At 35.4% G+C, this 8,099-nt stretch overlaps 1 pseudogene; it reads right to left on the bottom strand.

The window, feature by feature from the left end:
• Nucleotides 1-2,498: 2,498 nt before the first annotated feature.
• LOC147004582 (uncharacterized protein C2orf78 homolog pseudogene) lies at nt 2,499-3,629 on the bottom strand (annotated as a pseudogene).
• Between the last annotated feature and the right edge of the window lie 4,470 nt (nt 3,630-8,099).

The following is an 8,099-nucleotide window of genomic DNA, read 5'->3' as shown; positions in this document are numbered from 1 at the left end:
TGAAAAGTCCATGACAGAGACACTCTGCCTGCCTATATATATATATATATATATATATATATATATATATATATATATACATATATGTATGTATATATATATTCTTAATAGAGTATAACTTACTGTCACAAGATAACCTATTTGAATTTACATCTGGCTACAAGAATACACTCATAAACATCATTTATCAATAAGTAATACATGGAAATACAGAAACATTCTGCTAATATGATGAACATAATTTGTCACTCAATGTAACCTACCAAAGGGACAAAATACTATATCAGATTTGCTGCAGAATTCTTGAGTATTGTATGTAAAGATTTTTTTCTCTTCTCACAATTATCCCCTTTAAAGAATTCAAATAATTCTCTGTCTTAATGGATATAATTGCACAACACTATGCTGATCACCCATACTTAATTATTATGTATTAATTTCAAAAGAAAGAAAGACTCCCATTTCATTGAGTAAAGGCATTCATATGTGTATGCAAGGTGACAGATAATCTAGAGGAAGGCTCATATAAATTTACCTTCCATATTTATTTTTCTCTGCAGATATAATTAAGCTGTTAGAAAGAAATATTTTCCTTAATGTTTCTATTAGCAAAATGTTAATGTACCTCCCAAGATATGTTGTTTATTATTTCACACAGAATTTAGGTTAAAGGAGAAAAGAGCAACAGATTAATTTTGAAAATGTAAGCAATCAGTTAACATATATTGGCTTAATTACCAATGTAAATATATGATATAAAATTAGGGATATAGGGATCTATTTTTTTTTAAACTTCTCCAGCTTCCAAATCATCCCACCTTGTTTTGTTAATTTCTATTTCCTTGCATGTTGTGTTTAGGCTTTTCACTTTGAATGAGTAATGTAAAGCTTGCCATAGGGAGATTCAAGGATAAGGTGATGAGGGAAGTCTTCAATGGGGCTTATCCCAGCAGGATGCTTTACTAACCCTTGACTGTACAATGATGATTAGAGCATTCTACATTTCTCTCCTGTCTGTCTGTGATTACAAACTAGCAATTTGAGGAGCTGTTAATCATGAGGGATCCAACTAATAATTCAATTTACTTTGTACGGTGACTGAAAAAATGGACTCTACTCAATTGCTTTCTTTTGATTGTCCCCTGTCACAATCAAGTTGTTATGTATAATAAAGTAATGAAAAGATTGCCATAAACAATCAGTAATCTGTGAAAACATGCTGGCATTGTAAACACACTTGACTGTTGCTTTCTATTTAAGTACAGAATAAGAAAGAACTCAATAAAGACTTCCATTTAATTATTGTTATACTTTTGAGAATGTAGTTCCCAATTTGTTTTGTTTCATGCAAACATATACTTCATATAACTGCTACCTTTCTCATGACCAGTAGCTGAGTCCCTTTTAATTTTCAAATAAGAACCTTCATTTTAAAGTGCAATTTTATTTGCCTTTTTTTGCACTGTGATATAAAATACCTTAAAATTCCTTTTAGCTGCTTTAATTTCCTTATAGTCATTATAACAATTGGGCTTTATTTAAAATTAAAAGAAATTTCTTCTTAAAACCCAACATATATACAAACTACATAATTTTGAATGTGCAGGGGCCCCAGGAATCTTTTTTCTCCATTGATTTAAAATTAAATAAATATTTCCTGAGTTCTATTTCATATAAATATGATATAATTAAGTTATTGAAATTAAAAGGAACTTCAGTAGATGTCCCGAGCTAATTTCTCGCCATCAAGAACACACTCGGACAACCGGATTCTTCTGCAGCAAGCTTTATTTCTTCATTAGGAAGAAGACCCCGAACCCCGGAAAATGGTGCTGCTTATATACACCTTGGAGTGGCGTGTCAGCACCTGATTTGTTGCTTGCCCATCGCCTCATTGCTACACCTGGGATGGGCAGTGACTTGGCACGAATTCACTCTTGCACCTGCGCACATTACTTGTTTACCAGTTAGGCACAGCGGAAGCCGGCGCCATCTTGTAATAGCGATTGCTCACGGCTCTCCACAAGTAGACATATTAGTCACAAATAAAATAACCAACTTAACATATTTTAGGCAATTTTAGTATGTAGTCAAATATATATGGATATAAATAATTTGTCTATCCATTTAGTCTTCTAAATTCCCACACATGTACCTATGTATATACATATTTACACATTCCTCTGTCCTTGTATATATCTGTAACGGTGACTATATCTCTTCTTGTCCATGGAGAAAAATTCTTTGTTGTAAAGATCTGTCCAGCTCTTAAATTGCATCGCTATAATATCGAGAAATTTCCATATCCTTTTCCCTCTGAAGGAAAATCTGTAGTTTCCCAGAAGAGGTATACTTGGCAGCATTCTCTAATTCCTGTTGAGTTCCCTTCTTCATGGCCCCCTCCTGGAGTGAATTGTAAGATGATGCTCCATAAGGTTCAGGCCTTGAGGCAGAGAAATGAAGCACAGCACTAGACTGGATGGGTTGGTTACATAATGTCATGTGGCACTGGAAAAAATTGCCAGGGCTGCTTTGGCAGAGGCCATCAAAGATGTCCTGACAGGAGCTGTTTGGTGTGGCCTGAGTGTGGTAGGCTGAGCTGAGTGGGAATAATTACCTACAGTATAAGATGTTGTGGCCCTGTGTGAAGCCAGGGAGAGAGGCTCTTAAAATCAGGTCTTACTTGAGGCTTATCCAGGGTTGGGAAAGACAGAGGTACTAACCTGACTTGCTCAGGTGGGGCAGTTCTTACTGGGACCGAGATGGACATTTCCATGAGTACTGCTCTCTGCTCTCTGATTCTTGCCTGGGTTCTTTTTCAGAACCCTGACCCCATGTAGCATATCCATCAGTTCTGTGATGTCTGGGCCTAGTGCAGGATCTTTGTTGCTGCTAAATGTTTTCAGACCACCTTAGAGGAAGATGCCAGGTTTCTTTTCACCCTTCTTCCCTAGTGTGTGAAAGACCTGCATGGACTCCAGCATGTACATGCTGAGGTGGGTTCAAGACCTTTTAAAGATGTTGTGGCTGAGCTCAGGTGGATTCCTCTTCCTCTTGGTCTTGGTGATGGTGGGCTTCTCTTCTGTTTTTACTCTGTTCCTTGACCTCTTAAGTTCCTCTGTTTCTTGGAGTTGTTCAAAGGCCCACTTTGCCTTTCTTGCCCCTGTCCTCTAGCTCTGCTGTGTCTTCTTCTGGGGCTGCTTTCGGAGCCTTGTCTTCAAATGCTTTTGGATATTGTCAATAGCCCCTTCTCTGTCCCCAGCACTCCCCACAGCCCCCTCTACATCTACCAGGTCCTGGCACTGAATATTGGCGCAAGAAACTCTATCAAGGAGCTTGGAGGCTTTGTGGTCATTCTTCCTCACCTGGTTGGAGGAGCTGCTGATAACTCCAGTTTTCATGGGCTTGCACTTGGTCTTTGTTGTGAGGGTGATGAAGAGTTGGGAAAGATAGATATCTGCCTCCAATGTAAAGACGTCTTCAAAGTCAATGCTGGATCCTATCTCATTCTCCAGTGCTCCTGATTCTTCCAGACCCAGGCTGTTGCCTCCTAAGTTGGCAATGTCAGAGCAGGTGTCTGCCTCAGGAGCCTCAGGAGATTTGAAGCTACACTTACCTTGATGAGACATAAAAAGAAAAACTGTTAGGTTTCAGGAATGTGTGCAGGAGATAGTATAGACGTAATGAGTAGTGTGCTACCAATACGTTGAGAAAACATGTTCATTGAATGTTGTCAGAAACAGGTTGACTTTCTTGTCCCAATTAAGATTTCTCTTTTTCAAAAGAAAAGTTTTAGTCTTTAAGACACCCCCTCATTATTTATCAGTCAACATCTGATCCTCTTGCCTCAGCCTCATCAGTTCAGGGATTAAAATGCATATCTGTACCATCATGTGTCTCTCAGATCCATTTTTGTTTGTTTTGTTTTTTTGTTTGTTTGTTCTTTGAGACAAGGTTTCTCTGTGTACTCACTCTGTAGACCAGGGTAGCCTCGAACTCAGAAATCCACCTGCCCTCCAAGTACTGGGATTAAAGGTGTGCGATACCACTGCCCTGCTCTGTTTGTTTTTTGTTTTTTGTTTTTTTTTAAAGATATAATAGCAGACACATCTTTGATTTCCAAAAAATGTCCCTAGTCACTTTTAATTTTTAATAACAGAATCAATACTTATTTATATCATTTTTGTCTAGGAAGATTCAAGTAAGGAATGAGACTAAAGAAACAGCAATTTCACGTGAGCTCATGATTTCTTTGAAAATCTGTTTCTTCATGGTGTCTATTGGAACACTGACAAAGCAAAGCCAACTGACTAATCATGAGTGCCATGAGTCTATATTTCTACATCCCATTTGCCTTAAGAGGAAACTGAGTTCCTGAGAAAGTTTTGGGTTTGAAGATGACAAAATACAGTGGACTGTAACTACATGAAGATGTCACAAAGTCATGTCAAAGAAACTGGCCATATTTGTATTAATTTCAGTATAGCTAGAGTAATCAAGGCAGTATGTCAACCATTTACAGTTTGTCCTCTGTGAATTCCTTTAGTTCCATGATCCACTTTTTCATCAGACTACTTTTTACATAGTATTTATTTTTTATAAGTTCTTTGTGTATTTTAGACACTAATACTCTGTACAGCTTGCAAAGATATTCTCCCATTCTGTAGACAGCCTCTTCAATTGACATGTGATTTCCTTTTCCATATGGAAGCTTGTAGTTTTATTATACCCTATTTGCCAATTGTTGGTCTTAGTTCCTGAGCTACCATAGTCCTTTTCCAAAAGTCATGGCTTCTGTCTCTATAGTGAATTGAATGTTTTTTTACAATAGACAATGATTTCTAAAGTTGTTGGAAAATATAAGTTGATATGATTTTAAAAGTATTACCCTAAAGATAAGCTACTAATTCCAAAGAGGAAATGTAACTTTAGTATTTATAAAATCTCAAATTAGAATTTTTACACTTAGGTATAAGTTAAACATTTTTGACAGGAACACTATAAATCCACAAATATAACACATAAATATTTTTCCTTTAGAAAGTTATTTATGTAAGATTGTTTTGTCTAATAGATATTTTGTCTAGGAGAAATTTTTCATTTTTATAAATAACTTTCTAAAGAAAATGATATTTATGAATCATATTTGTGGATTCATATTATAGGTAAAACACAATGGAGAATACACAAAGATTAAGATATATGTTCTGTTGCAGAGAACACAAGCAATTTTAGAAGGCATTACTAAGATACCTTTTAAACTTTAAGATAGTTCACTTTGTCATATTAAAACAGTATTATATTACATACACTCTATTATATATAAATATATGAATCTGAGATCATATATATATGTGTGTGTATGTATATATGTATATACATATACATATACATATACATATACATATACATATACATATACATATACATATACATATACATATACATATACATATACATATACATATACATATACAGTGGAAAGATAGCTATGATGTTCAGAGCAGTGATTGCTTTTCCAGAGTTCCTAAAATCAATTCCCAGCAATCACATGGTGGACCACAACTATCTCTAATGAAATGTGATGCCCTCTTCTTGTGTGTCTGAAGACAGCTGCAGTTTAAAATAAATCTAGGAGAAGGAGGAGGAGGCAGAGGAGGAGGAGAAGAAGAAGAAAAAGAAAGAAAAGAAGAAGAAGAAGAAGAAGAAGAAGAAGAAGAAGAAGAAGAAGAAGAAGAAGAAGAAGAAGAAAGGAAGAGGAAGAAGAGGAAGAGGAAGAGGAGGAAGAGGAAGGAGGAGAAGAAGAAGAAGAAGAAGAAGAAGAAGAAGAAGAAGAAGAAGAAGAAGAAGAAGAAGAAGAAGAAGAAGAAGAAGAAGAAGAAAAGAAGGAGAAGAAGGAGAAAAGAAGGAGAAGAAGGAGACCAGAAGTAGCAGCAGGAGCAGCAGTTAGGAAATTGATGTGAATGTTAGGAATGTAGACAAATAAATTTTATTTACTAACACACAAGACTCTAAGCAAGCAGACACTTAACAGGCACTTAGGCATACACCTCATATTAGTTATGGTTTTACTGCTGTGAACAGACACCATGACCAAGGCAACTCTTATAAGGACAACATTTAATTAGGGCTTACTTACAGGTTCAGAAGTTCAGTTCATTATCATCAAGGCAGGAATAAGGCAGCATCTAGTCAGGCACAGTGCAGGAGAGGCTGAGAGTTCTACATCTTCATTTGAAGGCCACCAGCAGAATACTGACTTCCAAACAGCTAGGATGAGAGTTTTTTAAAGTCCACACTCACAATGACACACCTACTTCAATAGGGCCACACCTTCTAATAGTGCCTCTCCTAGGGCCGATCATTTACAAAACATCACACCACATGTATGTTGCACACAGGTCAACACAGGCACTCATTCAGACTTGCACACAGAGGTAAACTCACAGACCTACAGACAAAAACACAGGCAAGCTAGTGAAGGCCCTCATCTCTGAGCTCAAGGCCATATTATACAAAACCAACACAAAGTGACTTCTACCAGAAATAATTGTATATTAAATAATATCAGTGTTTATTTTTGACATGTTTGGATAGCCTGTGTCATAGTCCCTCAGAAGTGAGGAGTTACTGTCTTCGCACATTACAGATATCCATATCAGTATCATGTTGTCTAAATATAAACTGGTCCTAATGGCCTTCAGGTCCCTACAATGAGCATTTCATTTATTTCATAATAACTATAAATGATTGTGAGCAAGTATCAAACAGAAAATTTCACAAAATAAAATCGGGTAATAACTATGAAGAAAAGTTGAAACAGAAACTATACATAGACACTTATACTTTTAAATGTTTAATTCAATTCTAATCTTGGTGGGTCTATCATTAACTTTGCTTCATTTGCAAAGAAAAGATTTATTTATTTCTTTTTTGAGTATCATTATGAACGTGCAGATTATTCTAAATGGAATATATTATATTATTATCATTCTTGTGTTTAATATTTAAACTTTCTATGAAGATTATAATTTATTAATTTCTGTTCAATTATAAAGAAACTGAAAGCCTCCCACATCAAAAATAAAATTATACAAGTCATTCTTTACACTGGCGTACTAAATCTAGATATTGATAATAATTTAACTAACGAAACATTATCTTTGAAAATATTTTTGAAAGAAATTATCATTATAACTACTTAAAATAAGGACTAGGTAAAAAAAGAATATCCTTTAAAATGTAGATAGCACATACAAATAATAGAAAGCCATAAGAAATGGTAAAGCTGGAGGCAGAAATTTATTACTAGCACAAGATAAAAAGTAAAGAATTCGAAATTTAATCCAATAACTATTTTCTGTGTGTAAAAACAAAACAAAATGAAATAAAATGATCTAGTTTCTCAAAATCCTCTGCTGAACAGTCATGAAAAGAAAAAAAAAACCTACAGTGAGATAGATGACAAAATAAGAGATATATGCAATTTCATTTGTTAATAATTTTAGTATTTAATTTTAATTATTTTAACTTTTTATTGTTTCTTTGTGAATTTTACACTATGGTCTCAAATCAGTTGGCTACTTTCAAAGTTACATCTGTTATAGAAACATATGTTTTAGTACTATGTGTATTTTCTGATACCTTTTCCCTTCTATTTTATTTTTATTTTCATTTTGAGAATTTATGTCTTTCTATTTATTTTTAGTATTAATTAATTAATTCCTTTTACATCCTGATCACAGCCTTCATTCCAGTCCCCCTTCACAGAATCCCTCCACCCCCTTCTCCTCTGAGAGGGTACCAACCCCTATAAACCCTCACCCCCTGGCACATAAAATCTCTGTAGGCCTAGGTGTTTTCTCTCCCCACTGTGGACAGACAAGAGAACCAAGTTAAGGAAATGGATTCCACAGACAGACAACAGATTTAGGGACAACCACCTGCTCCAGTTGTTAGGGGACCCACATCAAAACTGAGCTACACATATGCTACATTTGTCATGGGGGCCTCAATTCAGCCCTTGTGTACTTTGGTTGTGGGTTCAATCTCTGAGCACTTCCTAGGGTCTCCACACAACTTCAGACACTTTATTTTTA

The sequence above is a fragment of the Mus caroli genome, unplaced genomic scaffold (genome assembly GCF_978045245.1).
Source record: "Mus caroli unplaced genomic scaffold, Mus_caroli_1 scaffold_5, whole genome shotgun sequence".
NCBI lineage: Eukaryota > Metazoa > Chordata > Mammalia > Rodentia > Muridae > Mus > Mus caroli.
The sequence above is the reverse complement of the archived record's forward strand: the minus strand, read 5'-3'. Positions and strand labels throughout refer to the sequence as shown.